The sequence below is a fragment of the Lissotriton helveticus genome, chromosome 8 (assembly GCF_964261635.1).
Source record: "Lissotriton helveticus chromosome 8, aLisHel1.1, whole genome shotgun sequence".
Taxonomy (NCBI): domain Eukaryota; kingdom Metazoa; phylum Chordata; class Amphibia; order Caudata; family Salamandridae; genus Lissotriton; species Lissotriton helveticus.
In genome coordinates, this window is record NC_136069.1 from 1339432488 (window position 1) to 1339448286 (window position 15799).

Here is a 15799-nt window from a genome sequence, read left to right on the forward strand (position 1 = left end):
GTGTTTAGTCAGAGATATTGGCTTTGCCTATGTTTTGAAGATGTGCTAAACAGTTTGTAGAATGGCGTTTAAAGAATTTTTGCTACCTTATATATGACCAAGAAAGCATTACGTACAAGTAAAAGACTATGTTAAAAAATGTATTACCTATAAATAATGTTTTGATCTAATTTTGTTCTTTAAATGCTGGCAACTTGTTTCTGCGAGTGCCAATGCTTGCTTATGTTTTTTTGTTATGGGGGGCATAAATAACAGGAGGCTGAAGCTTGGGAAATAGTACCTGTGTAACAGTTAGTGAGATAGTTAGCGAGTTAGTTAGTTTGTTAATGATAGAGTTGGTTAGTAAGTTAGTGAGACAGTGAGAGGGTTAGTAAGTTAGTGAGTGAGTGACTTAGTGAGAAAGTTATTCAGTGAGAGAGTTAGAGAGTTAATTAGTGAGAGAGTTATTTAGTGAGAGAGAGAGAGAGAGAGAGAGAGTTAGAGAGCTAGTTATTGAGAGAGAGAGAGAGAGAGAGACCATGAGAGAGAGAGAGTTAGTTTGGAGAGAGAGAGTTCGTGAGAGATAGTTAGAATTTGTTTTTTTAAGTGAGTTAGTAGTGAGAGAGTTAGTGAGAGAGCAAGTTAGTGAGTGAGTGAGTTAGTGAGTTAGAGGAAGGAACATACACCAGACCTCTTGTGACGAACATAACTGTGCAGTACACTACACATAAATATTGCAGTACGCACAGATGTCATGGGCACACAATTACAAGTGAAGGTCAGAGCAAAAACGTAAACTTCTAACTGTTATACTACGTGGACAAGGGGACATTGCAACATGCCAGTAGCTAAGGGCAGTCAAACATGCACAGCAGCTCCGCTGCAGTGAACTCGATGGGTGACACTCTCACAATGCACCAAAAGTCATGCTCGGTACATGAACAATTGTTCTTCCCCCTTCCCATTCACCACAGAAATGATATTCAGCCACTTCCAAAAAGTCGGTCTCTCATAATAAATAATCGCTTACCGCTGGAGGTATATCAGTTGGCTTATTGCAGCCACTGCCGGGATCTGTGTTAAACCTCAAAATCGTGGTTCAAACCCATCGGATAACACCACCTTTTCATTCTTCAGCAGTAGATGTAATTAGTTAATTGAGTTGGCAAACATGAAACATTGGTTATCTGTGAATAGCGCCAAGAGGGTCCTCGATGGAGAATGCACACTCCACAAACAGAGGTTTATGTTATGTCTCTTTGCCTCAAGCAACACTGCCCTCGTAAGTCTGTAGACACAAGATAATCGTCTTCCCCTGCCCGCATCGATTTCGGGTGAAGTTCCTGTGTTTCTGATCCTGGATTGTGGTAAAGACATTTAGCACTCACTTCAGGCACTTTTAGTGTCAACATGTTATTATGAAGTGTAGTTTTGGGTGCTGACTGCAAAAAACATGCACTTCTAAACACCAGGATCGGCAAACTTCCAACACACAACTTACCACACCAAGAAAAGAACTCCGCAGCATAGCACATTAAATGTAAAATGTAAGGAACAAGTCACCGTTGTACTATTACAACACAAAAATACATATTAATGGGTTGTATTACCTCAATATTTCAAAGGAGTATAGCAGACGGTAAGAGGCAGCACGAGGCTAATATAGGGAAACGCGTGTGTATGGTTCTCAACCTAAGGCTGGGTGCATAACACTGAACGTGCACGCACTAGTAATCTAGTTACAAACAGGATTCCCGCCATGTTGATTCTCGGATCTAGAGAAAAAATCTTTGTAGCAAGTGTGAGCACCTTGAGGTTGTAAAGCCACTCAGACCCCACCTAAGTGGATGCAAAATGGCAATAGACTCAACCACACAAATGTGAGGATCAGCCATCAAACCAGGGATTCAAAGCACTATAAACTCTACTGACCAGCTAGGAGTACTGCAAGAGCCTTCACTGGCACAGTACGAGTACCATAAAGGCTGTAAAAACACGAGAACCTCAAAGGCCACCTGCCACTGATGCTACTGAAGATTACATTTTTTTCAAGTGAACGTTGACTATCTTCTCACTGGTGCTGGTCGCTGAAGAAAGTCTGTGGGTTGCATGCAATTTGCTTTTGGGGTGCATTATGCTCATTGCTGTTCTGTCATGTTTTGGAAGATTGCCCTGTGACGGTTATTCTGTTGTGAAAGGATGTCGTCAATTTGAGGTATTCTGCCATGCGTTACGCACTACAACCAAAACAAACATTACACATTCTCTAGCCAAGCACATGCGCAGCCTGGATGTAAAACCCTAAAGGCTCAACCAGCCCAGCGTACAAACCAGGGATTCAAAGCACTATAAACTCTACTGACCAACTAGGAGTACTGCAAGAGCATTCACTGGCACAGTACGAGTACCATAAAGGCTGTAAAAACACGAGAACCTCAAAGACCACCTGCCACTGATGCTACTGAAGATTACATTTTTTTCAAGTGAACGTTGACTATCTTCTCACTGGTGCTGGTCGCTGAGGAAAGGCTGTGGGCTGTACGCAATTTGCTTTTGGGTTCCAGTATGCTCATTGCTGTTCTGTCATGTTTTGGAAGATCGCCCTGTGATGGTTATTCTGTAGTGAAAGGATGTCGTCAATTTGAGGTATTCAGCTGCGTGTTACGCACTCCAACCAAAACAAACATTACCCATTCTCTAGCCAAGCACACAAGCAGCCTGGATGTAAAACCCTAAAGGCTCAAGCAGCCCAGCGTAAGCACCACCAAGAATGGGACGCGCGCATCATTTACCAAGGCACAGCTCAATGCAGAACTCCTGGAAGTTAACGTAAAGTAACCCGGGGTGCTTGTGAGCAACAGAGCCTGCCAGAAACCTCCAGAAAACCAAGCAATACTCTTCGAAACCGCAGAGAGCTGCTCCTCTCAGGGAAAATAAATGGATTTCCTAAGTGACATTTATTACTTCCAGGGAACGACTGATGGCCCCTCAAGGAGACGGTTGCCCATAATGCGCTTTAAACCATGAGGCTTAATAACAAACCGGTGATACAGAGAGATTGGCTGCCAGCCAAGATTCGGAGAAGACGCCACAGGACCGGCTAGATAGCTCTGTGGGTTGAAGCCGACTGCATAGATGTGCATGAAAACAATAAATGTAAACAAGCCCGGGAGTGGTGCGCGTGTGCGCGAGCAGACTTCACTTTACAAGCACTGCACTCGTGCTTGTGGCACGCCGCTGCTCACTCCTGCAAGGTGGATGCCGCCACAAGCAAGAGTGCAGTGCTTGAAAAGTGGCGACCGATGGCTAAAGGCCCTCCTAGAGCAGCGCATGCGCGCTGCTTAGGGGAGACCTATAAATGGCTAACTGAAAAGGTAATACTATCACAAAATGTGCTGCATTATGCCCAGTTACTGTCACTTTCTTGCCATATAATTTAGTTGACCTTGCCGCATAGTTTGGGGTGACCCTGCTGCATAATTTCAGTGGTGCTGCATATACTAAGTAGGTTTTGGGTCAGTCCCTTGCGCATGACTGGATAGATTTGTTTTCGGTCTCACTACCCTGTACCTGATTTGATGGCTTTCCTCAATAGTCTTGTGCTTGGCCCACCCAGGAGCAGTTTGGTGTCAGTGTTTAGATTGAATGATGAGTACTTCCACTGTGGATGCCAGACATTGATCTTTTGTTGTGCACTGGAGGGATCATTTCGTGTTCCTCCCTCTCTCCCGGCTGCCATTCTTCTCACCCCAATCTTAACTTCCTTTTAAACCGAGCATTCTCTTGTCCCCGTAGTTTTTAATTTTACATTTCTGCTGCTGCAATATTGGAGGGTGGCCATCGTAAAATGTTTTTCTGACCATTCCACAAAGGCCGCTCACATGTGTGCATGCTGGTCAGGCATTTCTGAATGTGCTACGTTTTATTTTAACAAATCTTATTCAAAGATTGTCGCAATGGATGTGAGAATATCTACAATGGCCATATTTGAATGGGATTGTAAAAACATAAAAAACATTCAAAGATGGCTGTTGTGGATTAGTTTATCTGCAGTGGATATCTCTGAATGCATTTTATGATGCAGAAGCCCATCTCAAGGTGGTTGCTGAAGATACACACACATTCAATGTTGCTATTTAAATCCCCGCAAAAAAATCGCCACTGTCAAAGCCAATAGGCTTCGTGTCCAATGCCTAGTTGGCTTCCCCAATACTATTTTTTTAACACCTATGGGCCATTTTGCCATTTTCATCTCATCTTCCAACTTTTACTTAATTTCTCCTCCCTGACTTAAGATCAATTGGAGAAACACATTGTTTTCTACCTGCCTATTTACAACTTCAGCAGAAAATAAATAAAATCAAGCAATTTTTGTGCTTTGCTTTTTTCGGTTTGCTTGTTCTTATAATGTTTTTGGTGTTTTCAGACAATTCCAAGAACATAGCAAGTCAATGCCCGACAGACATCAGCCAGAATTGCTTACTGATCAATTCATTATTGTGCAATCAAACTCCAGAGTGATAGTGCAGGTGATAGTTCGAAAGCGTATGCCAAGAGCTGGTGCACATTTGACTAAATAAGACTGAGGGGAGAAAGAAAGGGCGAGAACAAATAGTAAGCAATTGCCTCACTATCTGACACTAGAGTAATACCCAGCACAGACTGGGAGACGGAAACCACTGTAGTGGACAGAGTGCCGGACTGAGACCAAGTAAATGTATGAGCATATACAAGGAAGGGGAGGAAAACTACTATGGCTCAACAAAGGCTGTACAAAAGGGGGTGGTGATGGACGGAGCATCTGAACCAATCAAACACTCACACCCAGTCAAAAGATCTGGGTTTAATCCATCACCGTTCTTTAGCCCACTCTGCCACCCCAGTTCAGACATGGCTATATGCAAATCAGTCTGACCCTGTGCCTCATGGGAAAAGTCCAGCCCGAACTGCCAAGCCATGCCTTCCCTGGACCGGAAACAAGCTTCCGAGGACCGGTTTCTGGCATTGCAGCCTCCTTCAGCCCGGCTTGCTTGAATCCAGTGGCAAAGTGAACAAGGGACTCACGTCTGAGCACACCCTGCCACACTTATGGCGGCCAAAGCGGTACAAAAGGGGGTGGTGATGGACAGAGCATCTGAACCAATCAAACACTCACACCCAGTCAAAAGATCTGGGTTTAATCCATCACCGTTCTTTAGCCCTCTCTGCCACCCCAGTTCAGACATGGCTATATGCAAATCAGTCTGACCCTGTGCTTTCAGAGGCAGAGGTCAAATGTCCGTTTGTCTTTCTACTTGCCAGAAAGGGCGAGTAGAACCTAAAAATAGCTCGTCCTGAATTAATCTAACTTGCAAATACGAGCGGTCAAGTGAATTTTTCGAGCCCTACAGCAACAAGCAATAGTACAAGTAACTATGTGCAGAATGAGTGTGGAAGAGGTGTGGCGCAGCGGCCAGGGTGCCTGGCTCCGGACCAGAGGGTTTACAGTTCGATCCTCGGCTCCGGCGGCAGGTTAGCCCAGCACCATGTGACTCTGGGCAATAGCTTGCGTAATCTTCCAGACGGCCCCCAGCGCCGGGACACCTCTCCGGAGGTAGCTGTGCGCTTTACAAATGCTGGCCTTTACAATGAGTTACCGTTTGGTAAAAGTATTGTAGCAAAGAGAGTACACCGCGCGTGTAAAGTAGCGTGCTGATACTTTTGCTGAGGAGAGATGAAAGGTGGAACGAGTGAAAGAGAAGTGAAAGGAAAAAGGGCGAAAGGAAAGAGATAGTAGTAAAAAGACGAGGGATAGAGTATGTGCTTTGAAAGAGGAAGAGCGGTACATCTTTGTTGCACGAATTATGTTGCTCAGTGAGTTAGATTTATTGGGAAAAAGTTCCAATCATTTAATAAAAAAAAAAATGTTTTAATGGGATGACAACCGTTCCTGAATGGTTAATGAAGGCCTTGAGGTGCCTCTGGCTGAAAGGGAAGGGATCTGTACTGCAAAGCCGAGGAACAGAAAAAGAGCAAAAGAAGAAAGAAGCCCTCTCGCCATGGAACCTGCTCTCTGACATAAATGTGAATTTGTACAACTGGCTAATCAGCAAATCTATATGCTGCTTTGGAGCCAGTGTAAGGGCTTCATTGGTGGAGTCACTTGAGGCTTCGTGTTGGCAAATATGTATTCTTCTTGTAATGTAGGGGTGTTAAAAGCGGAGATCTGGAGTGTGTCCTAATGAAACCTATGAAAAGGCAGCACTAAGTACAATCTCATTCCTTATTACTAAAAATATGTTTTGAAAGGAGTTCTTATATTTGAAACACTAACTTGCTTTCAATTTTTTGGGGCAGCCTAACCTTACTCGGTGTAATACAATTAAAAAATAATTACTTACATATTTTTGCAGTTTGAGGGTGGAGTCTCGTAGCACTTTAAGTACGTCACTATTCTCACTGTGCCAATGAGGATCCAGTTCTGTAACTGACTGGTTACACACAAACACATCTGCAGTGATCACATTAACCAACTAAGCTGTCATTATATAGGAGTGCATTTCGCTCAGAGTACTTTAACTGTCATTTAATTTTCATTTAAGGTGGGAGCATATTATTTAATATGTATTCATCTGAAGGTGACAGTCCACCAAAATAGTTGCAGAATAGGTTGCACTTTTTAGCCATGTCCCTGAGCCCGCCCCTACTTCTCTCAGGATCACAGATCCCATACTTTTTTTTATGCACTTCAACTGCTGATGTTGCTGCATCATTGTCCCACAATGTAGAGTCCCAGGATTAATCTATTGAAATTGGATGACCACACAGCGCTAAAAAAATGCAAAGCAAAGATACAGTGAAGTAGTGATCTAGGTTAATTTGCACTTTATTCCTGCTGTGCTCTGATGAATCAAAAAACTCATTCGCAGTAGCTCATTTAGCGATGTGCTGTGATATACATGGACCCTACATAGTCAATGATCACACAGACATTAAGAAGATCTTTAAAGTTGTTAAAGACGGTCAAGAGTCTAGAGGCAATGGAGTAGCAAGTATAGTTTTATTTGATATTCTTTTGATATAGTAAGAGTGTAAGCGTTGGGGGAAGGAGCAACTATATCTACAAAGAATTGAATATAAACGCAGTGCAAAAATCAGTGGCTTTGATGGAAGATTATTTGGGTCAGATTTCGATGGAAAATTACACAGGGTCTTCAAAGGGAAGAAACATTCCTTATTGTTTCTCCAGAATGCTGGTATAGCTGGTTTGGGGATTTGTTCCTCATAAAAGACTTCTTTTCGCCAGCTGACAAAAAGGGACTGGTCAGCAATAACAGTTTTAAATAGCACGGAAATAGGCAAAGTTATCAAGGAGATCAAAAAGGGAAGTCCTGGTCTCTCTCCATAAATCAGCATTCCCGACTATGCCATGGGGGTGACTACCTCTTCAGAGGCTGACTTTGTTGGTTTGGAGATTGAGAGGGACATGTTTCAAAGGAGATGTGTGCCAGGACTCTCAGAAGAAACCAGCCAGTGTTCCAGTGGGAGGAAGAGTAATATAATTCCAAGAAAGAGTAAGATCATTCCAAGCAGTGTGAGAGGTACCTACATCCAATGCCTGGGTTCACTAGGTAGTGAGGGAAGTATCCGAAATAGAGTTTTTGGAAACTCCACTAGAGGCAGGTATCCTTCCTATGCCAAATCTTCGAGACTTAATCAAGAAGAGGCATTAGGGCAGCACTCCAAGACCCAATTGTGAAAAGAGCTTTCATTTCTGTGGCATGGGAGGAGAGAGGCAATGGAGTGTATTCAATCATGTTTTTAGTTCCCAAAACTTCGGGACAGTTCATATTGATTATGGATATGAGAGGAGTGTACAAGAGCGACAAGACTAACAGTATTGCTCATCTCTTTGTTATTCCAAGCAAGAGCATAAGCAAAATTGTGGCTGAAAGTGAAGGGACACATGGAGTCTTGTGCAATCCTAGGACGATGGGTAGGACTTCATATGAGAATACTCTGGTTGCAAATAGCAAAATACTGGAGACCGGCTTCAAACGATAAAGAGACGTAAATGTAAATCCTGTTCTTGTATAGCGTACGAATCACCCCTGAAGGGGTATCTCGGCGCTGGGGGCCGTTGGGAAGATTAAGCGAGCTACTGCCCAGAGTCGCATGGTGCTGGGCAGACCCCTGCCGCCGGAGCCAGGGATCGAACCGTGATCCCCAGCGTCCATCGCCCTGGCCGCGGCCCATTACCTCTTCCCAGTAGATTCCTTAAACAGATTTTACTAGACGCAGCTAAAATGATGGCTAAAGCCACGGTCCTTGAGAAAGAGGTTTCCCTTACAGTCTCCTCCAGAGATGGTAATAACAACAGATGCCGGCTTCAGATGATGGGGACCAACAATGTTAGCAAGAAGGCTTAGTGAAGGTGGATAGACTGAAGTCCTTGAACTTGAGAGAATTATGCACAATTTTTCAAGTGCCGATACACTTCAAGAAGGATATTATCAAACCTCATGCAAACATTCTTACACACAACATGACAGCAGTGTCATTTATAAACAGACAAGTGGGAATGCAGTCCACCGCTGGATCTAGTAGCATTGATGACTGGGGGTTGGGCAGAGAGCAGTATTTCTTTGAAGGCAATTCACATCACTAGGAAGGAGAATGTAGTGGCAAACAAATTAAGCCGAGTCTTTACGTCACCACAGACTCTTCTCACTCAGTCCTCAAGTTTCTTTTGCCAAAATAGACCAGAAATTCAGAGAACTCTTCACCTGTCTGCCTCCCAAGAAAACACTCAGCTTCTGAGGCTTTTCTCTTGATACAAGGTTCCAGAGGCATGTGGAGTAGATGGCTCGGTCTTTATCTTGCTCTCCTGATCTACTATAGGCATTTACACCTATTTCGCTAATCTCTTCTCCGCTCATAAATGTTCAGAGGGTAGCAGCAGAGGCGATAGCGGTAATAACGATTTGGGACCTGTTGCTCTTGGTTTCATCTTCCATGGCCATGGGCCTTTTGCCCACCGTGGAGTATTCCTTTGTCTCCCCATCCTCTCAGGTTGCTGAGGAATCTCTCTCTTCAGAAGCTGGCTCTGTAGGTATTATATTGAAAGGGTGGGTTTCTAAGGAGACAGGGACCAGAACACTTAGCAGAGATAATTAAGGGTTCCAGATGTCCTACTCCAAGCATTAAAGGAATTTTGGAGAATGGTGTTTCTCTAGACCTCTGTCACCAGTAGAGCACAATTTTTTTTCCAATACAGCAGTTCTTGTTGGATGGGTTCTAAAAATAGTTGGTGGCTATTACTTTTTGAAAAAAAGTTATGAAGTTTACATTACAGCAGAGCAGTAACACACTGCCCATAATAGCATAACTTGAAGAGATGCGTATGAAATGTTTTAAACATTGCATCCTACATGTAAAGTCATGGGGGGTGGGAGGGGAGAAGTAAATCCACTTTGTAAAAGGCACAAGCAAACTTAGTCAGTAGAGTCAGCGTGATCATGTGCAGCGCACACTTCCCAGCAACATCTACCACTAGCCTATCCATTGAGCACCTGTGCCACCAACCACATCAGGGCCCCGGCGAACCTGTATGCATCCACAGGTATTGCCCTCATGCTACACGAAGCATCACTGCCATTCGCCATCATGTGCCTCACCCTCAGCCCCTTCACCTGCCTCTATAGCGCCAGAGACCTTGTTCTCTACTTCCACATTATGGGCAATCAGGCATGTTCTACGCAGAGCCCAAATACTACACGGTCGAGGGACATCTGGTAGTAAGTCTGAGTAAAGCTCAAGCTTCTTATTACAATAAAGCATCTCTTAGCCAATGCTTATGTTTGGGCGCTGCCCTCTGCCCCATCGGCATGCCACCTGCCTCTTTGCCTGTAAGAGGGCCAGCGCTGTAAATCGTGCATGGGGGTATCCAAGTCACTCAAAAGCGCAACAGTGGGAGCCATCGGTACTCTGCAGTCCACATCTCCAACAGTGTATCCATCCCTTCAGTCCAAAACTCAGACTGCTCCACATGACCAGGCTGAGTAAAGAAACCCTGCCTCTAGTTGACCACATCTGCCAAAATTTGCATCCTCTCGCAGACCAAACCTGTGAAGAAAGACTGGTGCATAATATGCTTTTTGCAAGAATTTATAATAGATAATGTGTAAGTGGCTACTAGAGGACACCATGCCTGTCTTACGGGCAGACCTAAGTCCAGAGATCATTACCCAGCTCCTGCATCAGTTCCCGCTCCCAATCCATGCGTGCTATCTCACAGGAGCCACCGTCCACTCGGAGAGGCATTAAACAGCAGAGTTCTTAGATATTTAGTGGACATCGTGATCAAGAGATCTGCAGAGGTGCTAGACGAACTGGCTCCTGCTGGAACTGTGTAAACGACAGCCAACAACTACTTCATAGCTGAAAGTGGAGAATCGTGTACAACGCAGTGCATCTCGAGTCTTCCCTATACTCTGCCAGTGGGAAAAACAAACCCTTTCTATATAGGTCTCCCAAGGTTAGCAGGCTTAGAGTCTAGAAGCTTCTACGAGCATCAGATTCAAGATTACTAGGCAGCAAAGGGTGACATTCCTGGGGAAGCGGAGACGAATAAACATAGCCTGGTCCCACCTTTTTGCTAAGCTTATCTCACGCTTTGACCAAATAACTCAACATCTCTTCGAGTAAAAGGCACCAATCCTCCCAAGAAGGAAGATGGAGGAGTCAGGGACATACTATCCATCTCAACCACCAAATGAGGCAAGAATGGGGCTGGCCGGTTCAAGCCATGGGCAAAGTGCGCCTGCATGCACAGATAGTAGAGCTAGAGATTTGGTGCGCAAACCCACCCAAACAGAATGGTAGCGTAAGGGTCTCCCAATTAATCCTAAACTACTTACAGGTCATACCACTCTATCCATTGCTGATCGAAAAGAAGCTAAAAAGGGCCTTTTTGAGTGGCAGTGGAATATGTTTAAGGAGAAACAACATCTACAGCAAATTAACCATTTCCCTGCGGCGTACCCGACCAGCCAGGGAGAAGGGTAGGAATATCCAGTGAGTTATTTGCTCTGTTATTCAAGCAATAGCGACCCCGTAGTTTTCACTGATCACCTCCTCAGGGTCTCTATGCACCCATATCTCCAAGTATTTTAGGGAGCCCTCACACCACTTTAATGGAAATTTAGGCACAAAGCCTGGGCGGATAGAGATTTTACCCAGTTGATATTAACCCCCAACAGCAAGCCAAAGCACGTGTTTTCTAGGAAAAGTACATCAAGGCTTTTCTGAAGCTCCCTTACATGCATGACCATGTTATCTGCATATAGAGTATCTATGCTTAACAATGACAAATCAAATACATTAACACCATGAAAGATACAGTAGAAAAAAAGGGTATAAATGTCCTCAAATACAGTTTTTGGGATGCACTTACGATAAACAACTTTAAGTAGAGAATTTGAGTGGGTGACTGTATAGGGAGATAAGGCTATCCACAAGCGGTTAGCAGGAGGATATAATGCAATAATGGGAAGAAACTAAATCACAAATTAACGTGAGCAATAATGACAACACATTACAGCACATTTGACTACGGGATGCAGAGTCTTCATCTATTGCTCAAGAATCGTCTGAGGTGGGAGCGTCCCGAAATTTCTCTAAGAAACCCTCCCAAACGTGGCTGCCAGGCAGATCCTTATTATCCCTAAACGGCACTCAGCAAAGGAAGGGCTTCGCCTCTACACTGGCTCCCTATTAAGAAAGCAAATCTTTTTCAAAGCCCTGTGCATGGTTAAAAGGCCCTGCATATTAAAGGTTCACAGCAGCTTAAATCCATGTTTAAATGGTACATGCCTGGGAGGGCTTTGAGATCTTCCTCCCAGAGAAAATTGATCATCCCCAGAGTCCGCAAAGCCAGGTGGGACCTTCTCGGTGGCGGTCACACAACTTTGGATTACACTACCTTCCTCGATTTCCCAGGAAGAATCGCTTCCGGTGTTCAAAATAGAGCTGAAGACTTGGCTTTTTTCAGTTTAGTCAGCAGCCCGTCTTTCTCCTCTCTTTCTCTCTACCGCCCAGCACCTTAGCAACTTCGGGTTTTAGTGTGCTTTATAAATCCTCATCCTATCCTATCCTTTTGCTGAGTATGCTCACGGTTACTTAGTTGCATGCAATTATCAAATACCAGTGTTTGCAGATGAAGCTCGACCCATTGCATAACTATTTTCAACCACGTCTGAGCGTGTGGCCTAAAAGGCATTTCCAAGTTGTAGCTGTGCACCTTTGGGCAAAGTCAAGGTTAGGTCTAAGAATCTAGGAATCATGTTACACTCTATGGTTAAGAATAAAGGCCTAAAAGCCAATGTTTTGGAACCAACAATGCTGTCCTGACAGTAGTTTCCTCTAGTGTATCCGTCACTGAAGTTCAAAAGCTCAAAATGGGACAGATGTCAGCAAGCCCTTTCCCTCACCTGGGGCACTGCATATCCATACTCCGAGTCATTACATTTAGTCATTTGGAAGTTAGATTTGCTCTATGCAAGACTTAGCCTGGGATTTCTGGATACTGCTGTAGGACGTTCCAAACTTTTGCCCCATTCCACGCCAGTGAGCTCTAGGCCCAAGTTCTGCATCCACCTGCATAGCAGAGTGTCAAAGGTCCTACCCAAGTCGGCATATAGCAATCTATATAGCTGTGTAATGGCTTAGCTGCTCTCCCCGAGAGGTAAGATGGTACTTAAAGTGTGGCTGTGCGTCGGTCGTGTTATAGCCGCAAGACCCCATTTTTCATGTAGTTTCCTTGCCATACCTCCAAAAAGGACCGAAAAGTCAAACAAGTCTCGTTTTAATGCATTTTAGACCAATGAGTGCTTCATCAGGGGTAGGCACTCCGTATAAATTACATGTACAAGTGCAAGCAGTACGGACACTGTAACTAGCCCGCGGCATACCGCAGATGCCGCACAGGAATCAACGATGAAATGCCCACTCTGCACCAGGAGCGAGGAGGCCTGGACAAGAAGACAAACATGGGCTGGTTCACTTAAATGCCCTGGGTATCAGAAATGCCTACAGAGAAATCAAAACAGGCATGCTTGTGTATAGCATAGCGTACATGAGGTAATGGTGCCTTAAGTCTAGTAGCTTGCTGTTCCAGTGCCAGGGGAAAAAAGGAGTGGCGATAGGGTCCATCCCTGTTGCGGGCCCTAGTTATTTTCTTAAGGACCGAATAGGCTTTGTTGATACATATCAGTGCTACAGGCTCAGTGTACAGTAGTTGTATCCAACACAGCAAACCCTGGTGCATGGCCATCCTATCCAGCACCGTGAATAAATAACCCCACTCCTGGGAATCAAAAAAGCCTTCGAGGCATCCAAGAATATGGCAGCAGCATCTAGGTCTGGGTCAATATCTTGCATTATAGCGAAGAGGGTGCGTATATTATGGGAAGTGGAGCATCCCGCAACAAATTTGGCCTGATCAGACCTCATGAGCCCTAAGAGGAGAAGCGTCCGTTGATTAGCCACCAATTTTGCTAAAATTCTGGTGTCTCAATTTCTAAGCGACAGAGGCTGATAGGAGTCACATTTATACGCTGGTTTATCAGGCTTGAACAAAGAGATAATCATTGCCTCCTGCATAGATGGTGGAAGAAGACCACTCGTCTGCACCTCCTCAAAGACCGCTAACATCTTAGGGGGCCATCAGAACAAGATAAAGTTTATAAAATTTGGCGGACAAACCCTCCGAACAAGGCGATTCCCCAGTGAGGAGTGCACCAACCACCTACCTCAGTTCCTCCGCAGTAAATGGCTGTACCAGAAAAAGGCGATGGACGTCACTCAGCCAGCCAAGCAATGTGTCTTGAATATAGTCACCCACCATTGCCTGGGTCCTTGCCCCCAGGGCGGCATAAAGTCTTTGTAGTATTGCGGAAATGCACTCAGTACCTATGTGGTATTTTGATTCTGTCGCCCCTGTCAGTCCGCTATCCCCACCACACTCTCAGTAGTCCAAGGTCGGGCAATTTTAGAAGCTAAGGACCGGTCGGATCTCTCGCCCTCTCCATAAGCTCTCACTCTTGCATATTTGCCGTGGAATTTGAATTTCCTAGCTGCAACTTCATTATACTCTGTGAGCTGAGTGTGCAGGTGAGCCATAGTGACTGCATCCAGAGCCTGTGTGACCAGGCACTCTGTTAATTTTAGCTTTGTCTCTAACCTATTCAGGTGATCTCGGAAAAACTGGATAACTTCTTCACTTTTGGCCATGCATCTGCCCCAATAGCGGGCATAAAGGCAGTCGATTCCATGCCCTGATGGCCATAGTGGAGAAGTGTGGCTCACTGGTTAGAGGAGGCAGACCTGGAAGCAGAGGTCAGCCCGGGACCAGGGTTCAATTCCCGGCTCGGCGGGGTCTTGAGTCCTAAAATGTCCATGGACTCGACAATTCTCGCTCCGGTGCCTATTCGATTCACGGGTTCACACTCTGCGACTCTGGGCAATAGCTTGCTTAATCTCCACAACGCCCCCTCGCGGCGGGATGCCTGGCTTTCATCTTGCGGATACCCTGCCGGGGTTATCTCACAGGGGAATACCAGGACGGGTTCCCTAAGCAAGCGCTTAGAAACCGCTTGGTGATTTGCGCTATATAAATTCCTGTACATTTACATTTACATTGTACCATCACTGATTTTAAAATATTACTTTAAAGGCTCAGTAGACAGTCATCAAGTGGTTGGAGAACCATAGGTTAGTGCTAGCAAGGATTTTTATTTGGTGGTCAGACAGATGAAACGTTTTGCTATTTCTAGACCAACTGTTCCTCTGCGGAACCTGCCAATAGTCTTCAAAGCGCTCCAGGGTATGTAGTTTGAACCACTGATTTTTTTTCATTTAAAATACTTGCCATTAAAGGTGGCATTTTAGTGCCTGTCGCTTCAGCTAGGAGGACTAGCGAACTTGGAGCTTTAATATGTGAACAACTCTTTATGAAAAATTCTAGAAGAGGGGATTTTGGACAAACATACTCAGTCATTTCTGCCTAAGGTGGCTTCCAAGAGACATACAGCACTGGAAATCTTATTACCTGTGTTTTTCATTCTCCTTCCATTTAAGAGAAACTTTTTAATGTATTAGAAGTAAAAGGGCAGTTCCTATCTTCAGCAGTCTGAGGCGATACAGAAAAACAGAGCATTTGTGACTTTTAGTAGTGTCATCCAGGGTCAAAAAAAGCAACTGATATTACTGAAGAGTCGTTGGAACAAAATAATTCCTTGTCTACAACTACTCCCTCTGATGGACTTCAGGGCAGATCCACTAGATATGGGAAAGCATGATTAGTGTTTCGTTTTAACATTTGAGATGGGTGGGTTATATACGCCAACATTAGCTTGGGTAATCATCAAAAGTAATGAGTGAGACAAGGATTGGGCACGAGATATATAATGAGATTTACAGGCAACAGGTGAGATATTACGCAGGAAGATATAATGCTCCTTCCTGGTGGGGAATTCAGCAGCATATGCTTCTCAACAGAATGTACATATAATGGATGAATAAAGAATCTTCCCACTTACAACAAGAGACCTGTTCATTTCAGGGAACCACTTTATAATATGTTGCTGCATCTTTAAACACCTAGAAGTAACTACCCCAAAATAACACCAAAAAAGGCACTGGGTCGTTAAGTCTCAAGAGTGAATGTCGCCATTTCTACAAGTTTCCATTCGAAATTCACGAAAATGAAATACAAGGGGAAGAAAGCGGAAGGCGGCGATGTCACCATCACAGCTGTTACAAAGCTAGAGGAGGAAATCTT

At 44.5% G+C, this 15799-nt stretch overlaps 1 protein-coding gene across 2 annotated transcripts in view; it reads right to left on the reverse strand.

Annotated features, from left to right (window-relative positions):
- The window catches only part of BLZF1 (basic leucine zipper nuclear factor 1), an 80118-nt gene that overhangs the window by 64126 nt on the left and 193 nt on the right, over positions 1-15799 (reverse strand). The window lies entirely within an intron of this gene.